General features: G+C 33.8%; 1 protein-coding gene across 12 annotated transcripts in view; it reads left to right on the top strand.

Annotated features, from left to right (window-relative positions):
* Stau2 (staufen double-stranded RNA binding protein 2) overlaps positions 1 to 15,083 on the top strand; it is a 281,161-nt gene that overhangs the window by 131,374 nt on the left and 134,704 nt on the right. The window lies entirely within an intron of this gene.

The following is a 15,083-nucleotide window of genomic DNA, read 5'->3' as shown; positions in this document are numbered from 1 at the left end:
CTTGCTTGACTCGTGTTTTATACACAAAAATGATTTTCAGATAACAGTTTGTGTGTGTGTGTTTTTTTAAAGGCAACCATAAAAAACAGTTTAAGGATGCCTTTATTATTGTAGTATGAGAGTATTTTTAAGCATAAGAGCAAAGGGTGAAATGACAAAGAAAAAAAAAGAGATGAATTTAGATACATGAAAACTAAAAATGGTTTCAGAGCACAGCATAAAAGTAAGAAGTCAAATGACAAATAGAAAGCATAACCTGTGAATATATATAGCAACAGGTTAAATATATAGAGGACACGTGTAAGTTGATTTATTAAAAAAAAAAAAAAGGCCAGTGCCCTGGTAGAAAAAAGAACAGACAATAAATAATGAAAAATTCTCAGCAATACTGAATAAGTACAGAGTAAAAGTAAATATTATGCAATTTCTGATTTATAAAAGAAACACATACTCACATGCTACTGATAGCGTTGAGAACTAGTGTTTTCTTTCTGAAGGTTATTAGCCTAAGTAGTACAATACTTAGACACATTTCTTTTTAAAGCTTAACTAAAAGGTAAGGAAAAATAGAATAGGTTTCTATGAAGTAAAACTAGGTTTTATAATTAGAAAAAAATCAAATATATTTAAAATACTCACAGACACAAGATTTTAACCAGAAATGCACTAGATGACTATATTTATTTATGTGTTTTTAAATGGTATTTAGCGCTTTAGATAAATGGTCACAACAAGGGTAAAGGGTCAAAATATAAAATTAAAAAACAAAGGCTGGGGATGTAGCTCAGTCAATAGAGTACTTACCTTGCATGTACAAGGTCCTGGGTTCAATCTCCAGCACCGCAAAAATAAGTAAATAAATAAATGAATAAAAACAAAATGTTATTCCAGTTCTCTAAAAATATACTATTATAAACATATGCATTAAGAAAAAGAAAACATGCTAAATATTACCTGGCTATTATAATATCAACAGTGGTTATCAATATATACTTAAGTTGAGGGTCACTTCTGTTACCTTCCCTCAAATCCCTCTGCTTCTGTCTAGTTTCCTTGCCATGCCCTAGTTAAGTCACTATCATCTGTTACCTGAACTTCCACAGTAGCCTCCTAACTGATCTCCCTGCTGCTCCTCTTGCCGGTTCACTCACAACATAGAGTGAAGGGTGATCTTCAAAGGCAAAATGGGGACCTTGGAGATAGGACAATAGACTGACTCCTTCTATGAAACCCTTTCTGGAGATGCCTAAGAAGCAAAAATGATCTTAAAAGATCCAGTACTTACTGCAAAAACGGTTTGTACGTTGGTTGGTTGATTAAAAATCAAAAGTCATGTCCAAATAAAAAGAATTAATAAATAAATTAAAAAAAGAAGAAGAAGAAAAGAAGTAAAAAGTTGGTTAGAAGCAGGAAGAAAATGACATCCTGGAGCAGACAAGGGCTAGAGACGTTGGATAGTATATTGTCTTTCTCTTGCTGTGTAATAAATTACCACAGTTATCAGTTTAAGACATTTATTTTCTTCCAGTTCCTAAGTCATCAGTTCAGGCATGGCTTAAATGGGTCCTCTGCTCAAGGACTCACAAGTCTCCAGTCATAGTTTCAACCAGGATACATTTCTTTTTAGAGCTTTGAGTTCTTATATAAGCTCATGTGGTTGTTGGTGGAATTCAGTTATTTTGTTTGTGGGTCTGAGGTCCTTACTTTCTTGCTGACTATCAGTAGGGACTGCAGACAGCTCCTAGAGGTCCCCACAGTTCCTCTGCAATGTGGCCTTCTCACAAATTGGCTATTCCCGTCTTTAAAGTCAAGTTAACTGGATTTAAGCATAAATATTATATATTAAACAGTTAGGGAAGCAGAGTTAATTCTATAGACAGGTGTCCATTAATGGATGGATAAATAAAGAAAATATGGTGTGTATGTGTGTGTGTGTGTATACATACACACAGTGGAATATTATTACTATATTATTCAGCCATGAAAAAAAAATGAAATTCTGTCATTTGCAGCCACATGGATTAAGCTGGAAGGTATTATGTTGAGTGATATAAGTCAAGCAAAGAAAAACAAATACAACATGTTCTCACTTATATGTGAAAGAAAAAAAAAGTTGGCTTTATTTGTTAAGAAAACCACAGTTCACTGATTCACTCATCTCTAACTCTGAATTTTAGTGATCAATACATTTGTACTATTGAGAAAAATAAAAATGTCTTGGTATTTCACATGTACAATGCAGAGAATTGATAGTCTGTTTCAGATTTTGTGTTTGAAATTTCTGGCTAACATCTAGGGATGCATATTTTGAAACTTGTAAGAACAAATTTTTTTTGTTTAAACTTGTTCTAGTTTTGTGACTTTTGGAATAAAATCAAGAAAGCAGTTAAAAATAAAAGCAAATGAAGAGTGTGGGGGAGGAAGGATTGGAGAGAGCATGGTTAACTAGTGCAGGGCTACAGTTGGTTGAGAAGAGTAACTCCTAATGTTCTGCAATATGGTAAGAAAACTGGTTGACAAAAACTAAGTGATATTTTAAAATAGCAAGTAGAGAGGATTTTGAATGTTTCTCCCACAAAGGAATGATACGTCTGAGGTGAATTACATGTCAGTTACCCTGATCTGATCACTACATATCGTATACATGTATTAAATGTCACAATGCACCTTTTAAATAGGTTCAAAACACCAGAAAAACTAGGGATAGTAGGAACATACCTCAACATTGTGTAACTTATCTATGCTAATCCCAAGGCCAACATCATTCTAAATGGCGAAAAAATGAAAGTATTCCCCCTAAAAATTGGAGCGAGACAAAGGTGCCCTCTTTCACCACTTCTATTCAACATAGTTCTTGAAACTCTAGCCAGAGCAATTAGATGAAAGAAATTTAAGGGATATGAATAGGAAAAGAAGAACTCAAACTATCATTGTTTGCCCACTACATGTTTCTATACTTAGAAGATCAAAAAAATTCCACCAGAAAACTTCCAGAATTAGTAAATGAATTCAGCAAAGTAGCAGGATATAAAATCAATACCCATAAATTAAATGCATTTCTATACATCAGTGATGAATCCTCTGGAAGAGAAATTAGGAAAACTACCCCATTCACAATAGCCTCAAAACAAATAAAATATGTGGGAATCAACTTACCAAAAGAGGTGAAAGTCCTTTACAATGAAAACTACAGAACACTAAAGAAAAAAATTGAAGAAGATCTTAGAAGATGGAAAGATCTCCCATGCCTTTGGATAGGTAGAATTAATATTGTCAAAATGGCCATATTACCAAAAGCGCTATACAGATTAAATGTGATTCCAATTAAAATCCCAATGTCATTCCTTATAGAGATAGAAAAAGCAATAATGAAATTCATTTGGAAAAATAAGAGACATAGAATAGCCAAAGCAATCCTTAGCAAGAAGAATGAAGCAGGAGGCATTACTATATCAGGCCTTAAACTATACTACAGAGCAATAGTTACAAAGCATGACATAGTATTGGTACCAAAATAGACCTGTAGACCAATGGTACTGAATAGAAGACACAGAAATGAACCCACATAAATACAGTTATCTCATACTAGATAAAGGCACCAAAAGACACATTGGAGAAAAGATAGCCTCTTCAACAAATGGTGCTGGGAAAACTGGAAATCCATATGCATTAAAATCAAAGTAAACACCTCTCACCATGCACAAAACTCAAAGTGGATCAAAGTCCTAGGAATTAGACCAGAGACTTTATGCCTAGTAGAAGAAAAAATAGACCCAAATCTTCATTATGTCAGACTAGGTAGGCCCCGACTTCCTTAGCAAGACTTTTAAAGTGCAAGAAATAAAATCAAGAATCAATAAATGGGATGGATTCAAACTAAAAAGCTTCTTCTCAGCAAAAGAAACAATCATTGAGGTGAATAGAGAGCCTACAGAATGGGAGCAAATTTTCACCACACACACACACATCAGATAGAAAACTAATCTTTAGGATATATAAAGAACTCAAAAGGGGTAACACCAAAAAAACAACCCAATCAATAAATGGGCCAAAGAACTGAACAGACACTTCTCAGAAGATGATATACAGTCAGTCAACAAATATGTAAAAAAAATGTTGAACATCTCTAGCAACTAGAGAAATAAATGCAAACCAAAACTACTCCAAGATTTCATTTCACACCAGTCAGAATGGTGTTATCAAGAATACAAACAATAATAAGTGTTTATGAGGATGTGGGGGAAAAGGCACACTCATACATTGCTGGTGGGACTGCAAATTGGTACAACTGCTATGGAAAGCAGTATGGAGATTCCTTACAAAACTTGGAATGGAACAATCATTTGACCCAGCTATCCAACTCCTTGGTCTATAACCAAAGGACTTAAAAATAGCATACTGCAGGGATGCAGCCACATCAACATTCATAGCAGTACAAGTTCACAATAGCCAAACTGTGGAACCAACCTAGGTTCCCATTAATAAATGAATGGTAAAGAAACTGTGGCATACACACACACACACACACACACACACACACACACAATGGAATATTACTCAGCAATAAAAGAGAATAAAATTATGGCATTTGCAGGTAAATGGATGGAATTGGAGAGGGTAATGCTAAGTGAAATAAACCAGTCCCCAAAAACCAAAGGCCAAATGTTTTCTCTGATAAGTGGATGCTAATCCATAATGGGGTGGGGAGCATGGGAAGAGTGGAGGAACTTTGGATGGGGCAAAGGGGAAGAGAGGAGGGGGCATGGGGATAGGAAATATGGTGGAATGAGACATCATTACTGTAGGTACATGTATGATTGCACGAATAGTGTGACCCAACTTTGGTACAACCAGAGAAGTCAAAACCTGTGCTCCATTTGTGTACAATGAATCAAAGAGCATTCTGATGTTATGTATCACTGATTAGAACAAAGAAAAAAATAAAAATACATCTTTAAACTACCTATAATTTAAATTTGATAAATGTTGCCAGACTACCCTAAATAGACACGTATGTACCAATTTACATTCCTACCAGCATATATCAGATTTTTTGTTTTCCTGAAACCTTGGTGGGCTGTCAAAATTCTGGATTTTTGCCAATCTGATAGTTGAAATAGGGCATTCAGTATAGTATTATTTTGAATTTCTCCTATTAAGAATGAGACTGAGCATTTTTTGTACGTTTATGAGCCTTCTGCACTTTTCTATCAAAAATATGATCATATCTATTTCGCATTTTAAAATTAGATTATTGGTATTTTATGTTTTTACCTGGTAGGACTTTATGTGTCTATATGCCTTTATGGTATGGTTTAACAGACTTTTTTTGTTTATAATGGAATTTCCTTTTAAAGCTTAGTTTTCTAAGTATATATAAATGTATTCAATGTCTCTTAATGACCTTTTAAAATAATCTTTCTCTTCTAGTATTTGTTATCTTGGTGTAATTAATAATGTCTTCCCTAGTCTGATACTGTAATACATTTTAAATTATCTTCTGGAAACTTAAATCTTTGATACATTTGGGATTTATACTGAAACTATGGATCCAACTTTATTTCCCACTGCTTTGATACTTCCTTGATACCATATATTAAGATCCTGTATGAATTTGGTTTCATTCTGGACTTTCTATTCTCTTTTGTTTAATTGACTGTTTATTCATACACAGTTTTTGTTATTGAATCTTTATTGTGTTTTAATATATATAAATTTAAAACTGTGTAAAGAAATGTAAATGAAGACCTGCTTGGTCCATGATCTTCTTGCACATACAACACAGAGTACAAGTAATTTTTAGATAAAAATCTCCTTGAGGGCTGGACACAGTGCTACCCTGTAGTACTCAGTGGTACAATGCTTGCCTAACATGCCAAGGCTCTGAGTTCCATTCCTAGTACTGCCACCCCATCCAAATCTCTCCTTAACATCAAAACTAAGATGTATGAGAAGTTCGAGCATGACTTATAAAGTACTATTAAAGTTTGGAATGCAGTGGTGACAGTGTCCCTAAAGCTTGTATGTGTTATGAATGCATCATTAATTCATTCATTTATTAAGAAAGTACTTATTGACTACATTTTATATTGCACCAATTTGCAGTCCCACCAGCAATGTATGAGTGTGCCTTTTCCCCCACATCCTCATAAACAGTTATTGTTGTTTGTATTCTTGATAACGCCATTCTGACTGGTGTGAATGATTTCAGTAGTTTTTAAAGTTGATATTGCTTGAAAATCTAGACCATCTGTAAAATAAACAGTACTGCTATCTCCCTACCTTAAAAAAGAAAGAGGGAAAACTTTAAAAAGTTGATCAAGTGTTATTTGAAAAAAGTTATCAATTATTTTTAATTAAAAAATCATATAGCACAGTACCTGACATTTTTGGTTTTTAGTATTTGAACAAATGAAAGACTAGAATGTGTTTTCACTTTTTTCCACTGTTTTGATGATCTTTTAAGGAATTCATAATGAATAATATTAGTTCCCCCCAAAATTGTTGAAAATGGAATTCTTAGAATTTAGATAGTGCTTAGACCTGTAATTGTCAGCTTGGTGTTGCTGAACTCAATATTAATTATGAGTGGCATTATTTGTATTTCAATAGCTTAACAGAAATAATATATTTATTCTTAGGAAATTTGTGTTGGGTTAAAATTTTACCCAAATTCATATTTCAGGATATTTTGAATCTCATGTTGGCAGTCTTTAGATGATTTATTATTACTTAATAAATCCCGGTTGTCTGAAAGACAGATCCTTTGAAACAAGGTATGTGTAAAAGAGTATAATATAGCCAGGCACAGTGGCTCACACCTGAAGTCCCAGCAACTTGGGAGGCCGAAGCAAGAGGATTGCAAGTTCAAGTCCAGCAGCCTCAGCAACTTAGCAAGTTCTCAAGCAACTTAATGAGACCCTGTCTCAAAATAAAAAGGGCTTAGGATGTAGCTCAGTGGTAGAGCACCCTGGGTTAAATCCTTAGTATGAAACAAAATAAAAACAAACAAACATAAAACCACCACCCCACCAACAACAACATAAGGGGTCCTAAGTGTGAAAAGTTGAATTGGGTAACATTCAGTCTCTATTTTACAAATAGAAAGATTGACGTTCAGGTATTTTTATAACGTGTCTGATGACAGAAGGTAGGGAAGATTTGAAATCATGCCCTCTGATTCCAAGGTCTGTGCATTTGCTACTAGATGACACATTTATTTCTAGACATAGTACTTGGTGAAAATTAAGAAAAAAATAATGTTTTTGAGAAATTCCACTAAAACTAAGTGTGCATGTTTTGAAAGAATGTTTTATACATCATATACCAGGATCTTTAAAAAAAGAACACTTAGGATGTTTTTTAACATGGAAAATGTCCAAACTATTGTTTCATATGCCACATTGATATTTGGGTGGATCATGTAAAAACACTAAATGGCTGAGAAACTATGTGAAGTATTTGTTTTAACTATTATTACATCAGTGGAACAGACATCTGTGTTACTTGATTTTCCTTAAGACTTAGAAAACTTTAGTAATAGTCCATTTCTAAAACACTCAACAGGCTTTTTGGGTGATGTTATTAAACTGTGGTCTTTTATTCCAAGCTTTCCGGTTTGTGTTAAGATGATTCATAGACTATTAGAGCTGAAAGATATTTTTAAGTTCCTCTAGTCTAATTCATTTTACTGATGAAGAAAGCAGGATAAAGAGGCTATCTGCTATCCCAATTTGAACCCAGATAGCTAGGCTCAGTCTAGTCCATTTACCACTGCACTTTTGTGTTTACTTTGACTTTGTCATGTTTTGTGCTAATACTAAATGTCAGACCTTCTTTTTGCCACTTAAAGTTTTTTAATTGTGTATTTTGTATTGTGGTAAACACACACATAGGTTATACCTGCTTAATACATTTTTTTTAAGTGAACAATTCAGAATGGCTAACTATAAGCCCATTGTTGTACAGTGGATTTCTAGAATTTTTTCATCTTGAATGACTGATTCTCTGGACAGAAACTTCTCATTTCTCCCTCCCCTTATCCCCTGCCAAGCCCTGTTGTACTTTCTATTTCCATGAATTTGTCTAGTTTAGATACATCCTATAAATGGGATCATGCAGTATTTGTCCTTCTGTGATTTATTTTCCTTAGCATAATGTCCTCAAGGTTCATTTATGGATTTCTTTCCTTTTTAATGGCTGAATAATATTCTGTTGTATATGTATAACACATTTTTTTTTTTATCCTTTCATCTGTTGGTAGATTATTAGGTTGTTTTTACCTCTTGGCTATTATACACAATGCTACAATGAATACCAGAGTATAAATATCTTTTCTAGATCTTATGTTTAATTCTTTTGGGTAAATAGTGGGATTGCAAAATCATATAGTGGTTCTATGTTTAATTTTTGGAAGAGACTCCAATTGTTTTCTATAGTTACTACACCATTTTGCCTTTTCATCAGTAGTGCGCAGTTGTTAAAATTACTCTGTATTGCCAACACTTGTTCACTTGTTCTCCCCGTCCACCCCAGCTTTCTTGCAATGGCCATCTCTAAAAGTGTAAGCTGATATCTCATTGTGGGTTTTTTTTTGCATTTTCCTAATAATTAATTGGTGATAATGAATATCTTTTCCTATATCTGTTTGCCATTTGTATGTCTTCTTTAGAGAAATGTCTATTGAAGTCCTTTGCCCAGGGTTATTTGTGTGTGTGTTTTTCCCCCCTATTGACTTGTAAGAGTTCCTTTTGTAAGAGGGTTTATTTTGGAGATTAAACCCTTGTCAGATATATGATTTACAGATGTTTTCTCTCATTCTAGAGGTTACATTTTAATCCTGTTGATTGTTGCCTTTGCTATGCAGAAGCTTTTTAGTTTGATGTAGTCCTGTTGTCTGCTTTATTTTATAGCCTATATTTCTGTTGTAATTCCTAAGAAATTATTGGCAACAACAGTGTCATATAGCTTTTCCCCTGTGTTTCTTTTAGGAGTTTTATAGTTTAAGTATTATCTTTAAATATTTAGTTAATTTTTATGCATGGTATAAGTTCAGTTTCATTCTTTTGCTTGCAAATGTCCAGTTTTCCCAGCATTGTTTGTTGATAGAACTTCCTTTCAACATGAGTAGTCTTGACATTCTTGTCAAAGATCATGTGCTTCCATTTCTTTAGAGTCAGTTTTTGGCAATTGGTTCTTTGAGCCATGTTGCCCTGTTTCTTTATGTGTCTCTAACTTTGTGTTGGGAGCATCTCATTTGAAAAAACAGCCACCTCTCCCAGTCTTTATGAAGTAATTTTGTGTAGGGGAAGACCATCAGTAGTTAGCCTGGATAAGATTCTGGAGAACTCTGGAACCTTTTGGGAAGGACTGTGCTTTCTCAGGGTCTGTGCATGCACTATTTTAATTAGAGAGGTTTGCCAGTTTCTTTTTCCGGAGATTGTAATCTTTTGCTCCCTTTGATGTCTGTAGGTTCTCTGGTTCTATATCAGGAAGCTACTTCACTCACCACCATTCTCATTTACCAACTAACTATCCAACTATGCTCGTTTATCAGAACCTCAATTCAGAGTAGGTAAGATACTAGTCCCTCAGGAAACCCTCCTTAGAGCCACAATGTTAAATGCATATTTCATTTCTCTCCCTCCAGAAAGAAACCTCAAGTTGTTTGCCTTCTCTTGAGCATGCTGAGGTGTGCCAGCAATAGCAAACTTCTCCCTGCTTTTCTTTGCTCTCTGCAGCCCTCTGGTAACCAAATTATATTGGTTTTGTGAGCATTCCAAGTGAAGTGAGACAATAACCAGTCCCTTGGGAAACTGTCATAAAATCCAGAACATTGGATGCACAATCCACTCTTCTCTACCTAAGGGAGAAGTTGTTATCTGAAATATTCTCTCCAGGCACTGAGCTATGTTGACTTGGGGAAGGTGTTAGTGTGTGTAAGGTGAAATCATTCTTACCTGTTTCAATGTGACTGTTCTTGGCTTCATGCCCACCTGGTGTACTGCAACTTCTTAACTAGATTCTGGAATTCTCATAAAGGTGTTTTAGTTTGTGTATCATTTTTCAATCTGTTTTTATGGGGGAATAAGGTGGAGCTTTCTATTCTCTTTAAGCTCTTTTATTTTGAGATAATTATAGATTTATATAAGTTGTAAGAATTAATACAAAGATATCTTGTAATTCTTTGCCTAGTTTACTTATGATAGCATCTTAAAAACTATGCAGTATGCTATAACAACTAAGATATTGATGCTGACAAGATATAGAACAATTTCATCACCACAAAGATCTCTCATGTTGCCCTGTTTCCTGCCTCCAAAACCTCTGGCAGTTGTAATCTATTTTCCATATCTTTAATTTTAGCATTTCAAGAATGTTGTAAAAATGGTATTATACAGTAAGTAGTACGTAACCTTTTGGAATTGATTTTTTTTTAAGATAGCATAATTCTCTGAAGATTTCATCCAGATTATTGAATGTGGCAATTATTGTTCTTTTTTATTTGTAAGTAGTATTCTATCATATGAGATAGTCTAATCAGTTTGCTTTCAATTTTGGGTATTGCAAATAAAATTGCAATACTAATATTCTTGTACAGATTTTTTATGTGAACCTGTTTTTTTTTTTTTTTTCTGTGTTGTAGATGCCCAGGTATATTATTGCTTGTTGTATGGTAGTTGCATGTTTGCTTTTTATAGAGAAGGTCACATTTTCCCAGAGTACCATTTTTCATTCATACCAGCAGTGTCTGAGTGATCCAGTTTCTCTAAATCCAGGATTTGGTATTTGTTTTAGCGAGCATTTTTTTTCTTTTAAATTTGGGGTTTTCTGATAGGTATGCAGTGATATCTCATTGTGGTTTTAATCTTTCATTTCTCTAATGGTTAATGATGTTGATGTTTAATGTATAGAAGATCTTTGCATGTGCTTATTTGACAACTGTGTATCCTTTTTGGTAAAATATCTCCATGTCTGCTGCCCATTTTCTATTTTGATGATGATGATGATGATGATTTACAAATATGGCTTCAGGTTTTTTTGTACATTATTGGTAGTAATCCTTAGATGGATATGTGGTTTGCAAATATTATCTCCTAGTTTATAGCTTGTATTTTCATTCTGTTTCTGTGCAGGATTTTTGCACAGGAAAATTTTTAATTTTGGTAGGTCCTACTTATTTGTTTTTCTTTTTATGAATGTGTTTTTAATGTCAAGTCTAAGATTTCTTTCTCTAACCCTAGCTTCCAAAGAGTTCTATGTTTTTCCCCTAAAAATTTTATAATTCTACATTTAAAATAGTGGTCCATTTTGAGATAATTTTTGTATAAAATGTGAGGCTTAGATTAAGATTTGCCCCCCTCCATGGTTATCCATCTGTTCCATTTGTTGAAAAGGCTGTCTGTCTTCTGCTGAATTGCTTTTGCATTTTTGTGAAAAGTCACTTGGATGTACTTTTGCAAATTTAGTTCTGACTTCTCTGTTCTTTACCAGTGAATATGTATTTATTTCTTTGCCAATACCAGTTTTGATTACTGTACCAATATAATCTTTAAATTGGACAAAACAATTACTCCCACTGTATTCTTTTTACAAAATAATTTTAGGTGGTCCACTTCTTTTGTGTTTCCATATAAAATTTAAACTAATTTTGCCTCTATCTACAAAAAAATTTTGCTTAGATTTTGAAATTTATTCTAATTAGTTACACGTGACAGTAGAGTGCATTTTGACACATCATACATAAATGGAGTATAACATCTCATTCTTCTGGTTGTGCATGATGTAGAATTACACTAGTCATGTAATCATATATGCACATAGGGTAATAATATCCAATTTATTGTGCTGTTCTGTTACCCGTATATCTTGTCCCCTCCCTTCACTCACCTCTGTCTAATCCAAAGTACCTCTATTCTTCCCTAGCCACCGCCCATATTGTGAATTAACATCCACGTATCAGAGAAAACATTCATGATCTTTGGTTCTTTGCGATTGGCTTATTTTGCTTAGCATGATATACTCCAGCTCCATCCATTTACCAGCAAATTCCATAATTTCATTCTTCTTTAAGGCTGAGTAATAGTCCATTGTGTATATATATCACAATTTCTTTATCCATTCACCTGTTGAAGGGCACCTAGGTTAGTTTCATAGTTTAGCTATTGTGAATTGAGCTGCTGTAAACATTGATGTGGTTATGTCACTGTAGTATGCTGATTTTAAATTCTTTGGGTATAAACCAAGGAGTGGGATAACTTGGTCAAATGGTGGTTTCATTCTAACTTTTCTGAGGAATTGTCCTTACTGCTTTCTAGAGTGGTTGCACCAATTTGCAGTCCCATCAGCAATGTATGCGTGTGCCTTTTCCCCCCACATCCTTGCCAACATTTATTGTTGCGTGTATTCTTGACAGATGCCATTCTGACTATAATGAGGTGGAATCTCAGTGTAGTTTTGATTTGCACTTCTCTAATTGCTAGAGATGTTGAACCCTCTTTTATATATTTGTTGACAATTTGTATTTCTTCTTCTGTGAAGTGCCTGTTCAGTTCCTTTGCCCATTTATTGATTGAGTTATTTGTTTTTTTATTAAGTTTCTTGAGTTCTTATATTCTGGAGATTAATGCTCCAAAGTGCGTGTAGCAAAGATTTTTCTTCTCCCATTCTGTAGGCTGTCTCTTCACGTTCTTGATTGTTTCCTTTGCTGCTTTTTAGCTTGATTCCATCCCATTTCTTGATTCTTGAATTATTACTTGTGCTTTAGGAGTCTCATTAAGGAAGTCAGTTCCTAAGCCAACATTTGGGACCTGCTTTTTCTTCTGTTAGATGCAGGGTCTCTGTTCTAGTGCCTAAGTCCTTGATCCACTTTGAGTTTTGTGCAGTGCCAGAGATAGGTGTTTAATTACATTTTGTTACATGTGGGTTCCCAGTTTTCCCACACCATTTGATGAAGAGGCTATCTTTTCGCACAAGTGTGTTTTTGGCATCTTTGTCTGTATTTTTGAAATACAAATTTGTTTGTTTCTGTGTCTTCTATTCTGTACCATTGGTCAGTCTGTCTGTTTTTGTGCCAATACTGTGCTGTTTTTGTTACTATAGCTCTGTAGTATAGTTTAAGGTCCGATATTATGATGCCTCTGCTTCACTTTTCTTCTTATGTATTGCTTTGGCTATTCTGGGTCTTATTTTCCAAATGAATTTCATGATTGTTTTTGCTATCTCTGTGAAGAATGTCATTGGGATTTTAATAGGAATTGCATTAAATCTGTATAATGCTTTTGGTAGTATGGCCATTTTGATAATATTAATTCTGCCTATCCAAGGGCATGGGAGATTTTTCCATCTTCTGAGGTCTTCTTCAGTTTCTTTCTTTAGTGTTCTGTAGTTTTTGTAGTAGAGGTCTTTCACCTATTTTGTTAAATTGATTCCCAAATATTTTATTTGTTTTGAGGCTATTGTGAATGGGGTAGTTTTCCTAATTTCTCTTTCAGTGGATCATCACTGATGTATAGGAATACATTTGATTTATGGGTGTTAATTTAATATCTTGCTACTTTTCTGAATTCAAATTTATTCTAAAATTTTTCTGGTGGAATATTTTGGATCTTCTAAATACAGAACCATATAATCAGCAAAAAGTAATAGTTTTGAGTTCTCTTTTCCTATTCATATCCCTTCAATTTCTTTATTCTGTCTAATTGCTCTGGCTAGAGTTTCAAGGCTGATGTTGAATAAAAGTGGTGAAAGAGGGCATCACTGTCTTGTTCCAGTTCTTAGAGGGAATGCTTTCAATTTTTCTTCATTTAGAATGATGTTGGCCTTGGGTTTAGCATAGATAGCTTATACAATGTTTAGGTATGTTTCTACTATCCTTGTTTTTCTAGTGTTTTGAACATGAAGGTGTGCTGTATTTTGTTAAATGCTTTTTCTGCATCTATTGAGATTATCATGAGTTTTCTTTTTAAGTCTGTTGATGTGATGAATTATGTTTATTGATTTTTGTATGTTGAACCAACCTTGCATCCCTGGGATGAACTCCACTTGATCGTGGTGCACTATCTTTTTAATATGCTTTTGTATGTGATTTACCAGAATTTTATTGAGAACTTTTGCATCTCTGTTCATCAGGGATATTGGTCTGATGTTTCCTTTCCTTGTTTGGTTTTGGTATCAGGGTGATCATATCTTCATTATAATGAGTTTATAGAATGAGTTTGGAGGGTTCTTTCCTTTTCTGTTTCATGGAATAATTGGAGAATTATTGGTGTTGATTATTCTTTGAAGGTCTTGCAGAACTTGGCTGAGAATCCATTTGGTCCTTGGCTTTTCTTAAGTGGTAGGCTTTTGATGGTGTCTTCTATTTCAGTGTTTGAAATTGATTTGTTTAAATTGTGTATGTTCAGTTTGGGCAGGTTACACATCTGTAGAAATTTGTCAGTGTCTTCAAGATTTTCTATTTTATTGGAATATGAGTTTCTGAAATAGTTTCTGATTATCTTCTGTATTTCTGTAGTGTCTATCATGATATTTCCCTTTTTAATCACAAATTTTAGTAATTTAAGTTTTCTCTTTCTCTTCATTAGTGTGGCTAAGGATTTATCAATTTTATTCATTATGTCAAAGAACCAAGTTTTTGTTTTGCCTATTTTTTGAATTCTTTTGTTTCAATTTCATTGATTTGAGCTCTAATTTTAATTATTTCCTGCTTTTTTACTGCTTGGTTTTGTTTTTTGTTCTTTTTCTAGGGCTTTGAGATGTAATGTCATGTCATTTATTTGTTGACTTTTTATTCGGTTAATGTGTGAGCTCAGTGCAGTGAACTTTCCTCTTAGCACTGCCTTCATGGTGTCTCAGAAATTTTGGTATGTTGTATCAGTGTTTTTATTTACCTTAGAGGTATTTTTAAATTTCTTCTCTTATTTCTTCTGCTATTCAATTCATCACTCAGCCTGCTATTTAGTCTCCAGGTGTTGGAGTAGCTTCTAATTTTTATTTTATCATTGATTTCTAGTTTCATTCCATTATGATCTGGTAGAATGCAGGGTATTTTTTTTTTTTTTTTTTTTTTTTTTTTTTTTTTT

Source organism: Marmota marmota, unplaced genomic scaffold (genome assembly GCF_001458135.2).
Source record: "Marmota marmota marmota unplaced genomic scaffold, marMar, whole genome shotgun sequence".
In the NCBI taxonomy this organism is placed as follows: domain Eukaryota; kingdom Metazoa; phylum Chordata; class Mammalia; order Rodentia; family Sciuridae; genus Marmota; species Marmota marmota.
The sequence above is the reverse complement of the archived record's forward strand: the minus strand, read 5'-3'. Positions and strand labels throughout refer to the sequence as shown.